This window comes from Parus major, chromosome 2, assembly GCF_001522545.3.
Source record: "Parus major isolate Abel chromosome 2, Parus_major1.1, whole genome shotgun sequence".
NCBI classification, from domain to species: Eukaryota; Metazoa; Chordata; class Aves; order Passeriformes; family Paridae; genus Parus; species Parus major.
Window position 1 is genome coordinate 122313324 of NC_031769.1, and position 21356 is coordinate 122334679.

At 40.1% G+C, this 21356-nt stretch overlaps 1 protein-coding gene across 1 annotated transcript in view; it reads left to right on the plus strand.

The window, feature by feature from the left end:
• Positions 1-21356, plus strand: part of STMN2 (stathmin 2) — a 39092-nt gene that overhangs the window by 687 nt on the left and 17049 nt on the right. The window lies entirely within an intron of this gene.

The window sequence follows — 21356 nt, forward strand, 5'->3', positions numbered from 1 at the left end:
ATATATATATATGTATATATATATATATATAAAAGAAAGAAAATAAAACCAAAAACGAACGGTAAAGTTATCCCTGTGCCTCCACCCGTCCCCGCCGGCCGGAGTCAGGGCTCCCCTCTGCCTCTGAAACCGCGTGGGGAGAAGAAAAGAGGAACGGAGCAGAGGCACCGCTGCCCGGAGGGGCTCGGCGCGGGTCGGGGGCTGCGGGCCGGCGGGGTCCCGCGGTGACGGGAGGGGGGGCTGCGGCGGGGCGGACCCCGCCGGGCGCGCACTGCGGCCGGCCGCGCCCAGCCCAGCCCAGCACGGCGCGGGGCTGCGGGAGGGGGCGAGAAGGAGCCGCCGTTCGGCGTTGCCCCGGCGCTGCCCGCACCTGCAGTCTGCCGGGGGGGGCAGGGGGACCGGCCGAAGTAGGTCACTGCATCACGGAGAGCTGGTGTACGCTAGCAGTGCCCGCCCAGCTCGCTCTCTCCCGGGGGGCAGCTGCCGGGGCTGTTGTTACCTCGCTTTTTCAGCGGCAGGGAGAGCATCCCCCCCTCTCCCGCAGGAGCCGCGCCCTGCCGCCGCGGCGCGCCGCCCCCGCCGCCCCCATCCCGCCCCGCCGGGCCCGGAGCGACCGGGCGGGGCGCGGCTCCTCCGCCCTTCCCCGACTCCGGCCCCGGGGGGCTCCCGGCTCTTGGGGAGCCCGTTCCCATCGGGTCGCGGTTGGTCCTGCCGGTCCTGGCAGGAGCGAAGGGCGGTAGCCCGGCACCGGCCCCTTTGTTCGAGGGAGGCTGCTGGGTAGGGTGGGCGAAAAAATCCAAGAGAGGGTGTGGAAGGAGAGGGAGAGCAGACGTGGGGTCGGGCTGCTGAAAGCGTCCAGATCCTAAAGCTCCTTAGGGTTGGTTTTTGTTCTTTTGGGGGCTTTGTTGTGGTTTTTTGGTTTTTTGGTATGTTTTTAAGAGGAATGAGGCTGGACCTGCGTTTGACGCATTCAAATTCAAGTTTTCACAATCATTAATGTCGTGCACACACAAATGGACGGAGGGCTCCCAACACAATTAGTGTCCTCCCCAAGAAGCAAATCCTGTTCAAATTTTCATTTGTGCAGATTCTTATTATCACTCTTCATCGCATTGCACGAAGTTACACCAAACCCTCCTGGCGCCGGCTGAAGCCGATGCATTACACCAAAGCATTATCTGAATGCTGATGTTCCGCTCCCAAGGAACAATTGGTGTGGATTGAAAGCATTCTAACCCGGCTGTGGCACCCTTGGGAACAAGGCATGAGACAGCTGTAGATGCAAACAGAGGAGGGAAGTGAGGGCTGTGGGAGCCTGGCCAGCCCTGCAGTGCCGAGCACGCCGTCCCCTCCCCACTGCAGCAATCCGGTAATCAGTATTGATAATTTGTAGTCGGTCTGGGACTTAGCGCTGCAGAAGGCCTGTCAGGAATTCTGTCACAAGGGAAGGACGGGCTCCTCAACCTGGTGTTAATGATCTCGCAGCACACAAATATAAAGATTTCTGCGGCAGGAGTGATGCCAGGAATCATTAGGTTTACCCAGAGACTGAGGGACTGTGTGGCGCCAGTTTGTCTGTTAATCCCTGCTTAACGAGCCACCTATACCAGAAATAAAAATGCAGCCACCTAGCTCCAGTTTCCAAAAGTGCTAATTACAACAACATTCAATTAGAAAATTAAAGTTACTTTATTAAAAACATATTCCATCTTTAAACTCACAAAGCTAAAAGGAGTCTCCTTACCATTTCTTTAAACTATATTCTTCCTTGTTATAAATAGACAAAACTTTTATCTAGACAGCCTATTAGAATTAATCACTTTATTTCAAGAGTAACAACAAAGCAACAAATTTTATTTTCGTGTGGAAAAATTGATGCATTCTCAGTAAAGCACATTTCCAGTTAGGGGTAAATGAGCTACATTTGTTCTGTATTCAAACTTTACCCAGTAGAACACTGAAAGAACTACTTAGTGCCTGATTTTTTCCCCTGTTGAGCAGCAGATTTTGCAAAGTGGCAATAAAGGCTAGGTCCTGCTGCCACTGGAGCCAGCAAAACATTTCTAATCATCTTAACCCAGCCCACTATTTTATTTCTGGCCCTGATCCAGTAAGGCACTTACTCAGGTGTCTGAGCATGTGAATAGTCCTACTGGCTTTGGACAGAACTCTTCACATAACTCAGGTTAGGCAGATACTAAATACCTTGAACAAGCCTGTGTTTATATTCTGCCACAGAAAGCAAAATTAAGCCTGATTTTCTATTAGGCTGTGTAAAATAGAAGGTTTTCAGGGAAAGCTCCTTCTACTTATGTAGGAATTTCAACAGCTGTGAGATCTGGAGATCATTACACTCTGAATGCCCACAAGATTCTTCTTTCTGTTTAGTTTACAGAGCATATGAATGATGCATGCCACACAAGCATCTTTGTTCAGTTTTTTTTTAAGTGTGTCCTTTTTTGAAATTCCATGTAACATGACTGTACAGAAATTCTGGGGACTTTTAAACTTCATCCTCCTCCTGACACCACCTTCCACATGAAATATGTATTGGATAGAGGGGCTCCTTCATGCCTTAAGCTTCCAAGAAAACAAGACATGTATTATATAAATCAGGGCCTTTGCAGGTAGGGTCACTACAGACCAATCAGGCCACGTGTCTGGTTTGATAAATTTACTTAGTGTAAGGTACATAGATGGCAGTGTGAAGGTGTCTGTGATGTCACTGGAACTAAAAGAAGTGTTTGAAACCATTATTTCTTTGTTTCATTGTGGCATTTTATTTAAAGAATATTCATTACTTGAACACTCTCAGACAACCATCATAGAGAAAATCTCAGTCCCGATTATGGTTCTGGTTTATCTTGTAGGAAATTAGCAGAAATACATGGGATATGTGCTAATAGTGTGTTACAGAAGTGTTTTAATGTCAACTCCTCTTGAGATAGTCAGGAACAATGTAAGGTGATAAATGGGTAGGATTATGAGGATGCAGGGATTCAGTCCCATGCTCCCTCTTTCACATATCTGAGTAAGACTGATTAAACCATTGTAGAAGTGCTTCAGTCTAGCTCTTCTACTTTGTCATTCGCATTTTGGTTATAAGCTCGGACCTTGACACTTAGCTTGGTGGATGCAAGGCCACTGCTAAGTTTTTCTATTAACTGAGTACTACATTATTGTTTTATCTGGTATGTAACATTCATATGAATTCATAAATAAGTGTATGGTTGTTGGGTTTAACTGGTTTCATTATTTTAATAAGTAGCCTTTTTTTACTGCAAAGGGGTAAGAATTCTGCCTCTGATCTGCCACTAAACAATTGCTTGATTGTCAGCAATTGCACATGAGTAGTCATCTGAATATCAGTGGCAATGGCAAGCTTCAAGTTGAACAACATATGGCTAAGTGCCAGGCTGAATTTGGGCTGAACATACTTCTTTTCATATTATTCAGTTTTTAGCAGAAGGTTTTAACCTTCCCCTTTTACAAATAGATGAGCACATGTCAGCTCTGAATTATTTCCAACTGCCAGAAAATTACGTGTCTAAAAAAAAATAGAAAAAAAATAAATAAGAAATTACTTTATGAGAAGAATGGACACATGCAAGAATCAGAGTTTATTGTATCATAATGTTGGAGGAAAAGTGATTTGACTGAGATACCACTATTGCAAATTCTTTTAAGAGCTAGGAGAAGAAATTACAGAATATGCTGAGATGGAGGAGACCCATCAAAGTCACTGAGTCCAGCCCCTGGCCCTGCACAGAACCATCCCCAAAAGTTACACTATGTGCCTGAGAGCACTGTCCAAACACTTCTTGAACTCTTGTCAGGCTGGGGCTGTGACCCCTTCCCTGGGCAGCTGTTCCAGTGCCCAAACACCCTCTGGGTGAAAAAAAACCTTTTCTGAATATCATTTTGATGTGATAAGGAAACTGAAGTAATAACATTTCAGTTACTTTATTTCTTTCTGAGAACTTTTACTACAGAGCTAATATAAAAATGTAGGTAAGTAAAATTCACTAAAGAGCTGAGGTTAATGCTTATATTTTTTTTCTTGGTTTTTAAAGACTAAATTACTCTTCCTGCTATTGAGAAAACAGGAATCATTTTAAAAACAGTCCATATGGCTAAGGATTTCTATTGCCTCATAGCAGTTCTTTACTTACCCTGTGAGGTGTATAGACAGGAGGGATGGAACGTCATCTATTCCATTTTCTCATGGAAGATATCCCATAACACACTGAGGAAATAAAAATAAAATTCAACAGCTTGAACACTTCCAAAATGTTCTCTCACCTCCACCTCCATTACCATCATCTCTTTGTCCCAATATAAGCTCTAGTTAGACTAAAAACTTCCCTGTTTAATAATGTATTCCTGTAATTCATTCACACAGACTTTGTGAATTTGAATTTTCTTTAATTTATTATTTAAGACTTGAATTTTTTTAATATTTTTATTGTTATTTGTCCTACAATAGTACATTTCTCTAGATCACGTTTTGCACACCTATTTTTTATTATATATATTGTGTAATCTAACATCATGGTTAGATTTATCTCAGGTGATATTTATACTAATTTTTTTAGAAAAGAATTCTCCATTTTCAAATTAATAGCAGTAATTTGAAAAAAGAACCTCATTACAAAAGAGAGATGGGGCACTCAAATACAGCAGTATATTTAGATAGTGTTTTAGCCTTCAAAGACTACACAATATTACCTAATTAATTCTCCTAATTGCTTGCAGTGAAAAGTCAGCATTATTTTGTAGCCCAAAACACAGAGAGCAGAAGGTTCCCATGACAGATCAGTCTGAGCAATACTTGACCTGTGCAGTATTTTCATGTAGGTCTAATTTAACTACCTTCTAACAAACAAAAGAAACAAAGGGATGCTCAGCACTCCTGAAAAGTAACAGGCCTTAGCAGTCCTAAAGTAGGAATCCAAAAATGGTGTCACACTACATAATCGATTTAGTTGGAAAATTGACTCAGTAAAAGCTTTGTTAAAGCTGGTGCAGCAAAAAAGCTGAACATAAGGGACTGAGGGTGGCATCTGGCCCCCACTGGTCAGTGGGCAGCACCACCATTGGAAGTGAATCCTCCAGCAAGACTTCTCACAGGCAGGAGAGAGGGAGTGTAAATTTACCTTTCAGCTTAGGCTGTCAGGCTTCAAACCCCATTATCCTGGCATTCTCACAAGTTCTGCCTAAGAGGATGAGAAAATGGCACATCATGAAGCAACAGTGCTTGCTTACCTCTGCAGTAACTACCTTCAAAAAATCCACAGTCAGTTCTCCTTGCAAGTCACCTTTATGAACAAGAACTATTGCCACCCTAATGATGGCTTGTAGAGAACATGTCTTCTTCAGCATTTATCTATAGACTGGTTGATAGATGAACCAGCTTTGGAAATGGGTCTTGCCTCACTGGAGCCAATGGAGTACAGCTATTGGCTTCGGCACAATCAGTTGGTCTTTAGCCTATGGGGACACAGAAGCTGGCAGCTGATTTGGAGGAATGGCTGCTATTCAAAATTCTTTCTAGGCTGCACACAACCCTCACACTATTCTGTGGATGCAGTCTGAGGTGTTGGTTTTTATTCAGTTTAAAAGTACTGGTGATCCCACTTGGAGGGGTTGGGTCCCCCTGGTGAATGTCAGCCAGCAAATCTACCTGGGACAGGAATCTCAATCCTGCAAGGTCCTGGGTACCCATGACTGCAGTGCAGACAGAATCTATTCCTATAGTTGCTCAGCACTTTTAAAAAATGGACAAAAATTTCTTTGGAGACCTCAATCCATGTGGACCTGCATCTTGGGTAAAAAAAGCATAAAATGGACTGATGCAGAAATGCTGGCTTCTGGGAACTAAATACTTATGACATAATGTGTCTGACAAATACCAGCATACAAAGCTGATCTGAAATGATTTCATTTTCTCTTCCACTTCTGTTTTTTCTTTTCCCTGTCTGCTAATACATAATTTAACCAATGAAGTGAATTTAAGCTATTTCTGCCAGGATGTGCAGTTAAACTGGTGCACAGCATCTGCACAAAACATTAAGCTTTGCTGCATATATTCAGAAACATTATTTTTCTAAGTTATAGCTTCAAATCCAAGCAATTCATAAATAATGATTTATGCATTCATTCTAATACAATGAACCTATCACTGTTGTAGCAGTTATTGTGTGGAGAAGTGATCCCTCACAGACACAATCACAAAACAGGATTGTTAGGAGTTTTTCACCAATTTTGCCCCAAGCAGACTGTTTAGTTTAGAGAGGTGACAGAGGATAGGGTTAGTAAAGCACCTGTGGTGGCATACAGGCATGGCTGTACCTCCACAGCACACAGGGAGAGGTCAGCACCTCTGGCTATGGTCGAGGTCTGCCCAGAGTGAGTGTATCATAATTCAGTGACCCAGAGGAAAATTCAGAGAGGAATGGTGAGACTTCACCTTGGACACTTCACACACAGCCTTAGAGAAGCACTAGTTTGGTCTCTCCCATTGTGGTGGGTGGAGAAAAAGATGTGGCAGTGGATGCACTCCTGCCTCTGAGGCAAACAGCTGGTGGTTGGCCTCCAAGTGTGGTGCTGGGATGTGGAGACCCTTGTCCCTGTGTGTCCTCCCTCCTCACAGAATACCAGAGCCACTGAGCTGTGTCTTCTTTCCACTCTCCCATGGGAAGAACATCATGCTAGAGAGAGGACAAGGGGGCACACAGGAGGGAAGATGACCCTATGCCAAAATAGAAACAGTTGTGGAAGCAGAAAGTAGAACCTGAGTTCATTTGGATGACAGGATGCTTTAGCTTAAATATGAGAGTTTGAGAGTTTTTGCGAGTTTGACCCCAGCTCTGGCATTTCCCAGTCAAAGGAGTCACTGTAGGCAGTTGTTCCAATGGGCAGGAGTAAGATAGCCAGCAGTGTTCCTCCTCAGCTGCTTTTTAAAAGAAAACTGTGGCTTGCTCCTCTGTTTATGAAGAACCCTGTGCTACCTATGTGTGCCACATGCTTCGATTTCTGTGCTACACAGATTTCCTCAGAGGATTGGCTGTGAGCTGGAAGAACACACAATTCCCAATGCTAGTGGCTTAAACATTTCAAATGTGAGCTATTCTTGCTTGTCCAAAGCTTAGCACCCTACAATGCACACCAATTTAAAGAGCTTTTAAATTAAAAGCATAAAAATTGTGCTTTTCTGTATTCTCATGACCTCTCCTCATCTGTGTAGGAATTTCTAGGATCCTGATTTTTGATGTAGAAACCTGAGTTTTCTTAAGCATCATTTTAGGCACCTAGTTTCTTTATTGGATTTGTAGGTTAATCATTTTATGACCTGACTTTCTACTCTTTAAGATGGGGATAATCTTGGGTACTTACCTCAAAGCTGGGATGTGAGGTTATGTTCCATACTGCATGGAAATGTGTAACATACTTTGATGTTATAGAAACTGCCAAAATCCACACTGATCAGATTAAGAAGCAGAAAAACTTACCTGCTAAAGCTGTATTAGCATTCTTTGCTATTGAGGTACTTTTTTATAATCCTTAGGGGATTTCTTAGGTGAAGAAAAAATAATGATGTATGTATTTTGTGCTAATGAAGGCATAGAGTTCTACAAATTGAGAATTTACCCTAAGCTAAGGTACATTCAACCTGAAGGTAGATGAGGTATCTTTCAATGCTTAAGATTTTTACATTTAAATATATTCACTAGTCACTAAGTAGCTATAACTTTTTGATCTTGATGCTCTTTTTGATGCTTTCAAAATTGCTGAAAACACAGCTTGTCCTTTTGGACTAAGATTTCTGATATATACATATTCAGATTCATCCTCTGGTTTTCAGTAGGATGACTCTGGATGTCATTTCGTTGGCAGAACTCCCTGAAGTGACTAATTTCATCATGGTTATTTTTTTTTTCTTTTTCAAAAGACTATGGCGACCATAGCCATGTCAAAGATGCACAAAAAAATAAGCAACATTGCTATATGGAAGTGTAGCAAAAATTATCTTTTTTGGTTTACTAGTATTTTTGTACTTCAAATCCTCCAGTTACCTGAATGAAGCCATAAGAAATGTGGCAGGTGCCTAGGAAATCTTAAAACAAATGGATGAATCAATATCTGTAATTTTTCAGAGACATTTTTCGAAGTGAAATTCACTTCTGTAATCCATTTTATTAGTCTATTAACTATTTTGATATATTTGTTGCTTACTTTATTAATGTGAAAAGAAAGGATGGCTGATGTTACTCAAGTCACATTTATATCACTTGAATATACCTTCTTTGCCTCCAGATGCTGGTGTTTATTACATAGATTTAATACAAAAAGCTGTTTCTAAGCTGATACCTTTTCTATGTGCTCAGATATTTTTTGATGCTGTCAAGACTTCAGTTAGGGGGCTTTCAATATTATATGCTGTAGGTAGGAATGAAGCCCTGATTCCTGATTTTAAAACCTAAATCCTTAATATTTGTCAACAAACCACTTGTTCTCGAGGCAAATAACTTTTTGCTGGGAAATCATGTTTTCAGTCAAAATATCATAATTTTCCAAGTAAAATATCAATATCTTCTTAAGAAAAGTAATAGTAAGGTATTTATTTTAAGCTTCATTGACAAACAAGTTACTCCATTTTGAAGTGCATTCACTTTTTTTTGCAATGAACCATTAAGAAGGGAAATATCTTACTAAGAGAATCATACTGCATTTGATTAACAGTGTAAAGTATTTAATCTTTTTGTGAGAGGTCTGAAAAACAGGAACAAACATGACAGAGGTACTTTCAAGTATTCTGCAAAATTGTAATCACCAGTTTGTATGGTTTGCCAGTGCTGTTCCAGAAGTCTCATCTCTGCTGACATCCTGGTTTCTGCACAAAGAGGTGGACAGGTCTGTCAAGGGTAAAAATTGCAGTAAGAACAAATACTTATCCCAAAAGGAAGCAAATCTTTTTACTGCAGTAAAAGGAAGACATTTAGATAGCAAACAGGTAATCTACCTTACCAAGGTTGCAAAATTATATTTAGCATACTTCTATGTAGTTATACAAATGGAATTTCCAGGATTAAAAAAGAATTAAGAAAAAATATAGTGGAAGCAGACTATTATATCAGATGGACCCCAGTCTGTCCCTGAACTGTGACCACTATTTTTGTAGTCTTTTAATGTCATTTGCATTTAGGGGAAAGTCTGAGATAGCAGTTAGGAAAATTTCTTTTGAGATGGCTCTCAATGTTCTTGTGAACAATCCACCATCCTAATCAGTTTCTCATCTACTCCATCCCCATTTCCAGTCTCACCCACTTCCTTGGTACCCTTTCCCTGATTGTCTCAACCTCGTTTCATTATCCAGCCAGTCAAGTGTTACCCTCATTCTTGATCCAGTTTCAGTCATCCTACTCCCTGACAGACTTTACCTGCTTGGTTTTCCTTCTTTTTTATTTCTCTGCTCTTGGCAATTACTTTCATAATGCAAATGCAGCTCTCATCTCTTCATACAGCTGCTTCATTCTTGTAGTCCTTCACACTTCTGTGGGGCCAGAAGGGGAGGAATTGAGATCACAGGATAGTTGTTTCCTCTTTTTTTTTTCCAGTTTCCAGTTCTCCTCTGGTCCATAATATCACTCTCAGCCCATGTGGAATCAAAATCCAGTACAAAGTGGCTTGAGAGAAACTGGCTGTAAAGCTTGGATTTGTATCTCTCAGACAAGGCTGAATCCTATATTTCACTGACTTATTCCAGGCCTGGACAGATTTTTCAAATGAACAATGATTCCCTGGCACAAAGCACTTTCAGACAAGTGCAATAACCTCTTGTTTATTTTACCCACATGCTTGTATTTTTCCCCTAGTCATCTTCATGGAAATAGTAAAATGTTTTTAGATGAAAGCTTCTCCAAAATTCAGCAAGAAGCAGGCTTCCAGCCAACAAAACTGTAGACCAAACTGCAGTTTAGCCATGTGATGTTCAGTGGAAGGACATATTTTCTAATGCAGTGGAAGAAACAAAACAGCACAAGGTGGGAAATAGCAGTGCTTGACAGTGTTGAACATTTAAGTGGCTAAGATGTGCAAAGGCCAGGAACACCAGTCTTGGAGGAACTAGATGCTAAACCAGTGGAAGTAATGAAGTAGACTCATGTTGATTTGCATCTGATGAACCTATTTTTCCCCCTTTACATCTCCCAAAGCATCAACTTAGGAGGAAACATCCCCTTTAAAATTTTTAAAAATCATGTAAGAGCCAGCTACACTAAAAAAAAAAAAAAAAAAAAAAGATAATTTTATTATTCAGAAATTATTTCTTTTTTTTTTTTAAACTGGAAAAATAACTTTATCATATAATGAAAATGACAGAATAGGCTGTTAAAAATTGAAAATTGAGGACATCTAACTCCTGCTACTTTTAGAACATATTAAAAATTCGATGGACAATTCAGTTCTGGAAATTTGATAAGTCTATTATAAAAGACAGGCTGAGCAACAAAGAGGTTCTGATTTGCCATTAATGACAGATTGTTGATGCTGGTGCACAGTGCCCTGAAAATCTCGCTATTGCAGGATCATTTTTTTTATTCTGAATGAGACAAACACCCTTACACCAACAATCAGTGTAGCATCTCTGCAGGGATCAGCTCCTCGTGTGGTTAATTTAGTAGCAGAGCACCGTCTCTGAATTCATCAAGATTTTCTTCTAAGTGGAGGCTGGTATTGAACAAAAAATAGAGAGACACAGACAGATAGCTGCAGGGAGAGAGATAGACTGACAGAGCAAATGTACTCTAGAAATTTTCAGTAATGTTTCAGGATGGGAAAAATGGCACTAAATTGAAAAACAGTAAAAAACAGGGAAGGAGAAGGGAAAAATTTAAAAAAAAGAGGTGGGTCATGAAAAACTTAATTGGGAACAGTCACATTCCCAAAATTCCATAAAAAATGTTATAGCATACCATATGCATTAATTTTACATCTTCAAAAATCAAAGTGCCTCTACTATGCAAATCTGAGCAAAGCTACTTTAAACAGAGGTGCAAACTTCACTGCAAGCAGTGGCTCTCATTCTAGTTTTATTGTAGCGTCAGTTGTAATAAAAGTATCCCACCAGCAAATATTCTCTCTCAGCCAATTTAATCAATTCTGAATAATATGCTAATTTGTTTGCACCATCAGTATGGTTTCCAAAAAGAGCCATCATTTTTTATCTATCTTTTTTTTTCTTGTTAATTTTATACATCTTCTGGTTGGTATACTCATCTATAATCTATGCCCAACCATGATAGAGGTTATATGCTCTTGAGAGGAATAATTTTTTTTTATTATGGAAGAAGTCAAATGTTTGCATATGTGCATAAAGTCATGGCAGGATAGTAGAAATATAAATCTGGTAATTCGTAGTAATTAGACTGCATAGAATTTTTAGGTAAAGATCACACAGAAAACTCTGAAAGCCACAGAATGACAGATGTATGTCAAATGGAAAGATTTGGTTCTGTCACTTCATGAACTTGAGCACCTAATACAGTGTCCCTTAAGCCTCTTATTTTCCCAACTATCCCTCACTTTCCCCTGGTTCTCCATGTCACTCTTAAACTGGGGGATCCAAGACTGTGGTGGTACCTCAGGTGCAGCTCCACCAAACACCTTCAATCAATGTTGAACCCAACCCCTCCTGCTGATTCATGCACACCTCTGCTTCTTTTCTCTGTCTTCCAAACTTGGACATTTAAAAGAAAGATTGAAGAAATAGAAAAAAAAATTAAAAAGCAAATAAAAAACAAACCAAAGCTCTCCCTTGTGAGACTTTTGGAGCCAACCTACACATGCTGAATTTAGCTCTGCAGTTATTTTTTTAAAAAGTCACTTCCCCAGTATCCATTCCTATTTTGGTTCTTACACTTCATCCTTCAGCATTGACAGTTATGGGTTTAGGAACCCATCATCCAAAACATCACTTGGGCATTTGTACTTTTTTGGACTGTGGAGAAGACTAACAGAAAATTATCCTGTCCCTTTCAGTGTTGTAAAAATGGATTTCCACACTAGCCCCAGTTTCTAGATTTGGTGACCTGCCAAAAGATACTTCTCCTAGTCATCCTGCTGCCCACTTGTTAGCAGAAAACACCAAGTGAAAAGATGAGTTTTACAGAATCTGCTTTGTATCAACATGGTTGGTGAGGGAGTTGCTGTTATTTTTGCTTACTCTGTGCAGTGCTCTGAAAGTCCTTCAAAACCTGAATCAAAGGATTTCTCCAAAGATAAACATGCCTTTAATAGGCTTCCTACATAGGGAGACTATTTTAAGTTAGGGATTACATTTCTCTAAACCCAGAAATTTAGTCCTTTGTAATATCTCATATTTAAATACAGCCCCTTACACCCACATATAGCCCACTGAGTAGACTTAAAATTGTATCAAAACATTTACCTTTCAATAGTCTCTGTTATGAAAAAGGGGAATTAAGCCATACAACACAAAGCATCAGAATACCACGGTTTCCATTATTACACCTCCTTGGGTCTAAAGCAGAATTTTCCGCAATTATGAATTATGTCAACAGGCAAAATCTAATATCAAAGAGTTTTATATGGAAACTCAGAAGTTATTTACTAGGAACTTGTTTTGTTCTGGCATTCAAATTTAAAATACTACTGTTAATTAACACAATTATAATGTGTGTTCCATTGTATTATTGGATTGGAATTCTTCCTTTGTAAGTAATCTACTTACATATGTCATCTGCAATTGTGTGCAGAAAGCAAACTTTATAAAGAAAATGCCTTTATTCAAACTGATGAGATATTCCTATTTTAAAATGGCCCAGAAAATTAAAATTCCATTCAAAACCCAGAAGTAAATTGGATTTTCCAGACTGTCTCCTTTCATTGTCTTTTGCATTTTGACATTTAGTCGGTAGTCATGGCAGCCAGTAAGAATGATTGTGTAGTATAAAGATGCAGTTAACACATATTTGGCTTTGGGTTAAGTACATTTAATACAGGGGAATTGCTCAGAATCAACCAATAAACTTACACAAATAAATCTTTATATACCTATACATGCACACACACACATATATATACATTTTTATTTATAGATATGTATATTAACTAATTAATGATTCTATGTGTTTGGTTTTCAGACCCTATAAAATGTGTTTTCTAGTCTATATGGAATGATTAGTTTCGAAAGATACTATCTACAGCCCTCACAGCAGCATATTTTCTCTTAAATGGATTTTCCTGATATTTGTGGTGTGAAAATAACAGCAATAGATTTTGCACTCAGTGCAATGACTCAACAAGCAAGGAATGCATTTAATTACTGGAAAGCAAAGACTGAGAGTCCAACCCTACAAGAAATTGTAATTGCATTTATATCATATCGTACAAACACAAATGTCTACTTAGCTGATTGCCCCGCTTCTTTTTTTTTTCTTTTTGTCTAGAGATAAAAAAGAAAAAAGAAAGGCACCTTGCAATTTACTTGGCTTATTGTTCTGAGCCTCAAGACAGAACTAAATAGTATTTTGGCATTCACCAGTTCAAAGCAAAATTTTGAAAATACTGGAAGACATTGAAGGTATCTGCATTTTGGAATGGCACAGATAAATGAAGGTTGTGTTTAAAAAATCCATATGAGTTATAAAAATGTCATATTTTATGTCAGAGCTACAGTTCTGTTAAAACCATGTCAGCGTCTGAGCCAGAAAAATGGCAAGAACCATCCTGTCTGTTAATGGAAACTGTACATGTAGCAGTCTATCTCCATTCCCTTGATTGAGGTAGTCCACAGCAGCTGAATGATGAAAACAGATGTTGTTGCATTCCTTACCCATTCTTTTTTAATTGCTTGCTTTTCCTGAACCATTTTGGGTGATTCCTTTTCTTGATGCTGCTAATGACTTGCTTTCAAAACATGTGGGTAGTTCTCTAAAATCTGCTTTCTGGAGAAGCTCAGTATGAACAATTTGACTGTAATCTCAGCACAGAGGTGAGGGGAGGGATTTCATCATGTAATGCCAGTCCAGAAAGGATCTGCTGTGTCCAGGTGAAAAGGAGCAGTAGCATCCTGTTTCCATCACAAAGATTGGCAATATGCAAGGTCATGTCATTAGTCTCCAAGCATGATAAAAAACAGATGGCTTGGAATAAGATGACGCACAATGTCGAGTGTCAGTGGGTGATGCATGGCCAGGTGATGCACAACCAGGAAGTGTTTGTTGAGCCAACATAAAGGGGTAAGGGTGATGCAAATTGAAGTCAGTGGAAGCCTCTGAAGACATCACCGGGAAAAGCTAAATTAGTGTCCCTGTTCCAAACACACATGGATGACAGAGAGATCCAGATAAATAAAAGTAATACTGGCAGCCAGCTCTCTCACACCCTGCTCTAGTAACCCAGTCTTACTGTGCTGGAACAGAACCCATAGTGTGATTCATACCTTGGGAAGATGCTGTTTGATCATAGTAGGCTGCATGATTAAACCGTTGCCATTCTATTTCATCATACTTGATTTGCATCCTCCCTCAAGGGGCTGTTTCACCAGCCAGCACCTGTATTGCCTGCAGCACTTGCAAAGAGGTGTCACTTATACAGAATTCAGGAGAGCTCTGTTCCACAAGAACCTTTCCTACAGAATAGGTCTGTCACCCAAGGCTGGTTATTTTTGGGTTTTTTTTTCATGTCTGGGTGATTTTTTTCCCCCAGCATCCCTTGCCTCTCTTTCTCACAGCATAAGCTCTTTGGCATAGGGTGTTTGCATCTGACACATTTTTACAGAAAGTAGCGCAGATCTCAGCTGGGCCCCCGCATACTCCCACAAAGTGATAATGAGATGACCTTTAGAGCATACTGGGAGGTAGCAGCCATCCCTGCTGGTACTGGATATTCTGCTGGGTTCTCTGCTTGAAGCACCAGAGGAGATTGGAGTGCTCAACACAAGGACTTGAAATTTCACTTCCCACCACTGCTCGGTTCAGCACCAAGCTGCAGACATGCTGCTGCTGTGGTGGCTGAAGCCTGCATGCTGCTGAAGGAAAGTGGGCTGCTTGCAGGCTTGGCAGTTTCCAATCTGTAACTCAGTTCTCCCCATCCCACACTTAAAAAGACACTGAAGAAGTTCCAGCTCCTTTGCACGTCCTTCCCTGGTGCTTCAGCCACCAGCCTGGCCCCAGAACCAAGCCAAGTACCACAGGAAACAGCTTAGCTCAGGGAGCTCCTGAGCATTACACGTCTACTTCTGAGGGAAGGATCAGCAATCTGGGGTTGTCCTATTGCAGGCAAGTCCTGAAGCAAACTCCACTATGCTGATGTTATGGAAGACAAGTTATGGAAGTTATGATGTTGTGGAAGCCCCCGTCTCGGCAATGCTGAGACAAAATAACCTGCATACAGCAAGGCTGGGGTGGTTGTGTTGAGAAGAGTCTTTGAAAATCCTTCTGCTTCCCTGGCCTTCAGACATACACATCTGGACACTGCTTCTTCGCCTGCATGGAGATGGACATCATGCATGGAGGGATCCAGGAGGGATCTGGAGGGAGATCTCCTTACCAGGAGGGATCTTCAAAGCTATGTTAATGGAAATTTTGGAGTGAAATATCTGGCTTTTTAAGCCATTTAATATGTAACCTGTCTCAGAAGTGTAAAAGAGATTAATGTCTTTATGTCCTGGTGAAAGGGTATGCCACAACCTTTCAGGCATACAATGCAAAGGAAATACATTACACACCATGAGCACTAAATCATGGTAGGCAGATCCACCCATTCAGAAAATCCAGAGCTCAAGGTTTAGTTTCTTAAATCATTCATGTAAGACTCTAAGTGATAAATCAGGAGACAGGGATTTTTCTTGAAAACAGTAAAGTTCGTGATAGAATCAAACCCAGAGCAATACATGGAGAATCCTTACTACTACTCTAGCAAGAGTCCTCAGCTAAAAGTAAAACAGAGTTTTCTGTAAGTCATGACAGAGCCAATCTTTTCTACAATGCCAGTCAAAAGAAACTGCCCCAGTTGCAGGAATGGAACAAAACCAGCAACAGTTCTTGAGCAGGTACGGTGAGCCAAATAAGGAAGGTTAGTTCCTCCTGGTCTTGCTGCTTTCCTCCTGGTCCTTGCTGAAAGCCTATTCACTTTTTCCATCCAGTCCACATTCAGGAAAATCACTTTAGTTCAAATCATCCCATAGCTGAATTTTTGCTTCCAATTTATACAGGAGACAGCAGATAGCAGAATGGTTCCTGACTGGGGCTGCCTTAAAAATTTTCAAATTTTGATGTTTGTATGACTTTCACACTTACATGATAATCAGAAACTATCTGTGTCTCTGGTGGCCTCTTATGAAGGTAGGTGTAAGGTCAGCATCTTAAACATCAATATCCTGCCAAATCATCTGAATAACAGGGTTTGAACTTCTGACTGCACAAAAATTAAGCAGTTATGTTCAGTTAACCAGCAGGAAATAAAGCTGTCTTAGGACTTCTGTAGCCTTTAAGTTCATTCTTCACTCTTCATCCTCCCCATTGTTTTCAAAGTCTGTTTTAGTAACTTACATACTTTCCTACACAGAAAGCTCTATGGGAAGAAAACTGGGGGCAGACAGATGGGATGTAGAGGCACAGAGGGAAATATGGTGAAGGGATGCTTTATAAAGGCAGAGCAGACTATAAAGAAAGCTGTGCTTTTCCCTTGCAGAAAAAAAAAAAATCTGGAATTTTTGTTTTTACCTTGATTGAAGTTCTCTTAAGTTCAAACAAATTTCAAAAGGGCCACAGTCCTCTATGTTAGTACTGGCTCCACTGCCCTCCCCTCAGTCCCAGAGGGTTTTTGGAACCAAACTGCCAAGGGTTTTTTCATGCCAGCGTGATGCACAGGCTCTGCAAAGGGGTGGCTCAGAAGGGAGTGCAGCATCTGGTTCTGCCACTGCTATGGACCACATTCTGCAGAACTGAAGAAGGAGGAAGTAGCCCATGGCTTTCTTGTCTTGTCTTCCCATCTTTCCACCAGCATGCAGTGTGGTGAGGCTGTGGGGCCCCGAGTGCACCAACAGGCTCTGAACAGGCAAATGTCTGTTGTATTCCTTCCACACTAGAAGGAAATGTGTGTGTTTTCATTTCAGTGACTAGAAAGCACAATGTGACTACAACAAAGCATCTGCAACACTGTTTGTTTTGAGTAATCATGACAAAGTTGTTGTTTTTTTAAATTCAAAAAACCCCTTACATCAAAATCTCATTTTGGAAATGGGTTTGCATTAGCTCAACAAAGGAGTCCCATTAACTCATGTCACAGATGACTGTAATAGTCAGGGTTCAGTAATTTGGTTTTCTCATTGCTTCAGCAGTGAAAAATACATACATTGAAATAATACAAAATAGTAACTTTACATTTTAACATTCTGACATCATAAAGTGAAGACATTTGACTCTAACCATGCACAGTAAGTAAAACCCGCAGACATGGAACCTGAAGTAATCCAAAAATCCATAGTCATGACCAGTGATAGATTAGGTTGTAAAATTAAGAGCAATTTTTAGTGAGACTTGTGCCACTCTCCTATCTGCATGTATGCATGCATTTGTATCCCTGCACTAGAGGTTCAAGAAAACCATTACTGGATACTCTTTCCATAAGCAAACATCTTCTTTTGCATTCCATGGGATGGGTTTTCCAGCCAGATCCTCTGCTGTCACCTAAATTATGCTGTGGAAATGCTATGGCAGGCCTTGCCCTAGAGGACGGGGTTCATTGGTACAATCTGACACAGTCCTAATAAGAAGCTGAAAGTCAGATCTCTTGCTTGCATTAGGTTGGGGTTTTTGTGTATTTTGAAGAACTGATGCTACGGTGATCCCTGATTTCACAGCCACTCTGTGCTTTTATGGATGACACTAATGCTTGATTCCCTCCCAAACATTTTTGAAGACTTTTATTAAAAGGATCTCATGTTAGAGAGAATAAAATTGATATTTCTGTTAAAACCCAGGAACATTCATGAGGGTTACAGAAATTAATGCCTAAAACTATTTTTTCAGACTCACAGTTGCCACAAAGGCAGATTAGAGCTGTCCCAAGTTCTTCCTTTCTCATTTTCCAGGCATATTGTAGGAAATTCTAGAGTCATGGTTGACAGAGGAAACTCAGTGGTTAACTCATTTTTTTCCCTTTTTTTCTGTTTCTTGTTACTTTTTTCATACTACCTGCTTATTCTATTGCCTAGATATAGAAATACCAAAAAAATCAGGGACAGGGGACATAACCAAAACTGTATTCTCATCTCTACCTTAAATTGCATTGCAGTATATTAAGAGTACAATTTTAAAGACTTGGTCCCCAAAGAATGGCCCCAGGTGAGTGGGAGTCTTGTGCCACCTTTCCCTATAGTGAAGCAGGTGAGCACTGTAGGGCATTAAAGAGTCTCTAAATTGTAAAGTAACTTTATTTTTGTTGGGGAAACTGGAAAAGCACACATATACCTGAGGCTGTGATATAGACTCAATTTAATACTCTGGTGAGCATTATTTTGCATTCAGAGAGTAACAAAATAAGCCCCTACTATGTGAACCACCAAAATGAGATGTCACTCATTGACATGAGCATAAGGGATGGATAAGATATATTTACTGCAGGGGTTTTGCTTTCATTCTCTCCATCACTTGTGACTCCATAAGCCTATAAACATCCCTAGGCTTCCTGACAGTGAAGATAGATTTAATGGTCCTAAAACAACTAAATTTGTTTAACTTAAGACATCTGAATGGGACCATCATTCCCTGGTAGTGCTAATCCCTCCCTTGACTAAAAAGTAAGCATTCCTGATTCCTCCAAAGTATCTCTTGTAAATAATGTAAATAATGTAAATGGCCAGCATTAAATAAAGTGAGTCCCAGGCTGATAGATGTCAGATATGCCAAAAACTAAATGATACCTGGTATCCATACTACTCATGCCCCATCTTGAATTTTAATTCTCCCAGTCCCATGTGCTTGTCCCAGTAGTAGCCCACCACTTTGGCACACTCATCCTTTAACTTTCTCCAAATACCCCACCAGCTACGGGGAAACAACACAGCTGGGATTATATAACATCATCTTGCTTGGCAGAAAGGGATGCAGCACATTATTAAAATGGATTAGTAAAATAAAATTGTAAATTATTGGTCAACAGAGTGTGGCTGTTTGTGTTCCCAAAACTATATGACTTAAAGCATTGCCTTGACAAACCAAAAGCTCTAGCACTCCAGAGGGAGCATTACCAAAACAATATTTGTAAAAAAACACATTGTCAATAACAGCCATCAGAAATCCATATGAAGGATAGGTTTTCTCTACCTGTGTTTCAAGTTTAATCTTACATCTTAATGCTTCAGTGTCTTCCAGAGGAGAAAATTAGGCAGAATTTCAGCTCAGTCTCAGAAAGCCAGCTATGTTGTGGGTTGCACATTCTGACCATGGGTAATGTGCCAGTTTCCTTTTCCTTCCAGGTGCAGAACTTCAAGAACTAGTTGGCAAGTAGTACTTTACATAATACCCAAGTAATTACAGAATTACACAAGTAGCATTACAAATTAATATATGTAATGTATACGTATTAATGTATGTGATTAATATATATACATATTAATGTGTGTATAAAGTACATTTCTTATATGTGGACTTGATTCAGTAAGGCAAAAATAATCAACACATTTGCCTTCATCAGGTGCTAATTATAAGTAACATTTACACTTTTCTCTCTCCCTTCATGTGTTAAAAATAGTCTTGCTTATTAATAATGGTGTCTGCTGTGACACAGCAATCTGTCTGAGCTGTGCTTTGCCAAGGAACAGAATGTGACCCAAATTGTCCGTCAGCCAGGACAGATTTTTCATTTTACAGTGTAAACCATAAAAAATTCCTAATAGCTATTGGATAACAGAGGAGAGCAGACAGGAAGGGTTTAGAAGTGCTTTCCTTAACCTTCCTATTTCTCCCAGCAGTAAAGAAGTGGTTGCTGACTTCTAATGGCAGCCATAGCACTCTGCCTTAGCAGCCTCATTTGTTGAGCAAGTGAGCTGCAGGACTGGCAATGAGCTACTTTTCTGTCATTAGCAGAGGAATATAGGATATATCTGAATAAACATATTATTTGAGATCAGTAGAGCATTTTCAAAGAGCATCATCAAGGCACCCCAGCTGACCACGCTTTCATTCACACAGCAGAGCAATCTGGGAGCACAAACAAGTTTAGCTGACAGGTGTTGAAACTGGAAGTTGTGTATTAGCAGTATACCTAGTATGCCCCAGGCTCTAATGGTCATTCAGACCATGGGACCAGACTAGCCTAAAGAAAAGATCCCAAAAATTATACAACATGGGAAAGAAATCCTTTGAATTGTATTCCTCCAGAGGTCCAGTCTCACTGTCCTTCACTTCTTGCTCATGCAGTTGTAGAACTGGAGCCCCTAAATGGCCCCTGAAGATCTTACCTGGACCAGCAAGTAGAGCCCACAGAGGAGGAGCATGGATGTGCACTCCACAGAAGGAGTACTTTCACAGTTTATAAATACAGCTGTTGAAAATAAAACGAGAAGGTTGAGGGAAAAGTGAGGTTGGCTGAAAAAAATAATATTAATTTACATTTGGGACTTCTTCAGAAAAAACAAATCATGCACTCTTGAGTTTCAAAGCCATCTCAGTTCATTCTTTCCTGAAGCTGTTAAAGATTTAGGGGTATTTGATAGTATTTCTAAGGCTTTCTCTGCAAATCTGAATATAAGGGGTTTATTCTCAAAAGGTAGATGAGGTTCTGGAATAATCACACAGTTCCAGAATTTGAGACCTATGAATATTAGTATGTTCACAGCAAAACTATAAGAAATACTAATACTGAATTCTATTCTGGTTTTAGCAAAAAAATCAGTGTTCTTAATGTATATAAACATTTAGATCTTGATGCATATAACTAAAAAGATTCTGTTGCCATCTTTTGTCAACATTGTTCTTGCCTAGCAATTTCCCTATCAAAGCTTTTGTAGTATTACGATTACCATCATTTACTCTCCTTCATTTAACTTGCACAGTTAATGGAATGATATGTAGCCTACATGACTGCACAAGGAGGGATATCATTAGCAAGCCAGTGGAAACACATTTGGAAAATAAACTTTGTTGCAATCACTGCTTGTCCTCAAGGGTTTTGAAAAGCTCCACTTTGAGGCAGGTAATTTTTGTGCCTCTTTGGGGCTGTACAAGAGGTCCTGTGCAGATTGCACAAATGCTCTGCTCTTGGTTGTCTGGTCAGTGTGTGCTGCCCTCTTAACAGAAAAGCTTCTCGAGATAACAAGCTCCCATTGC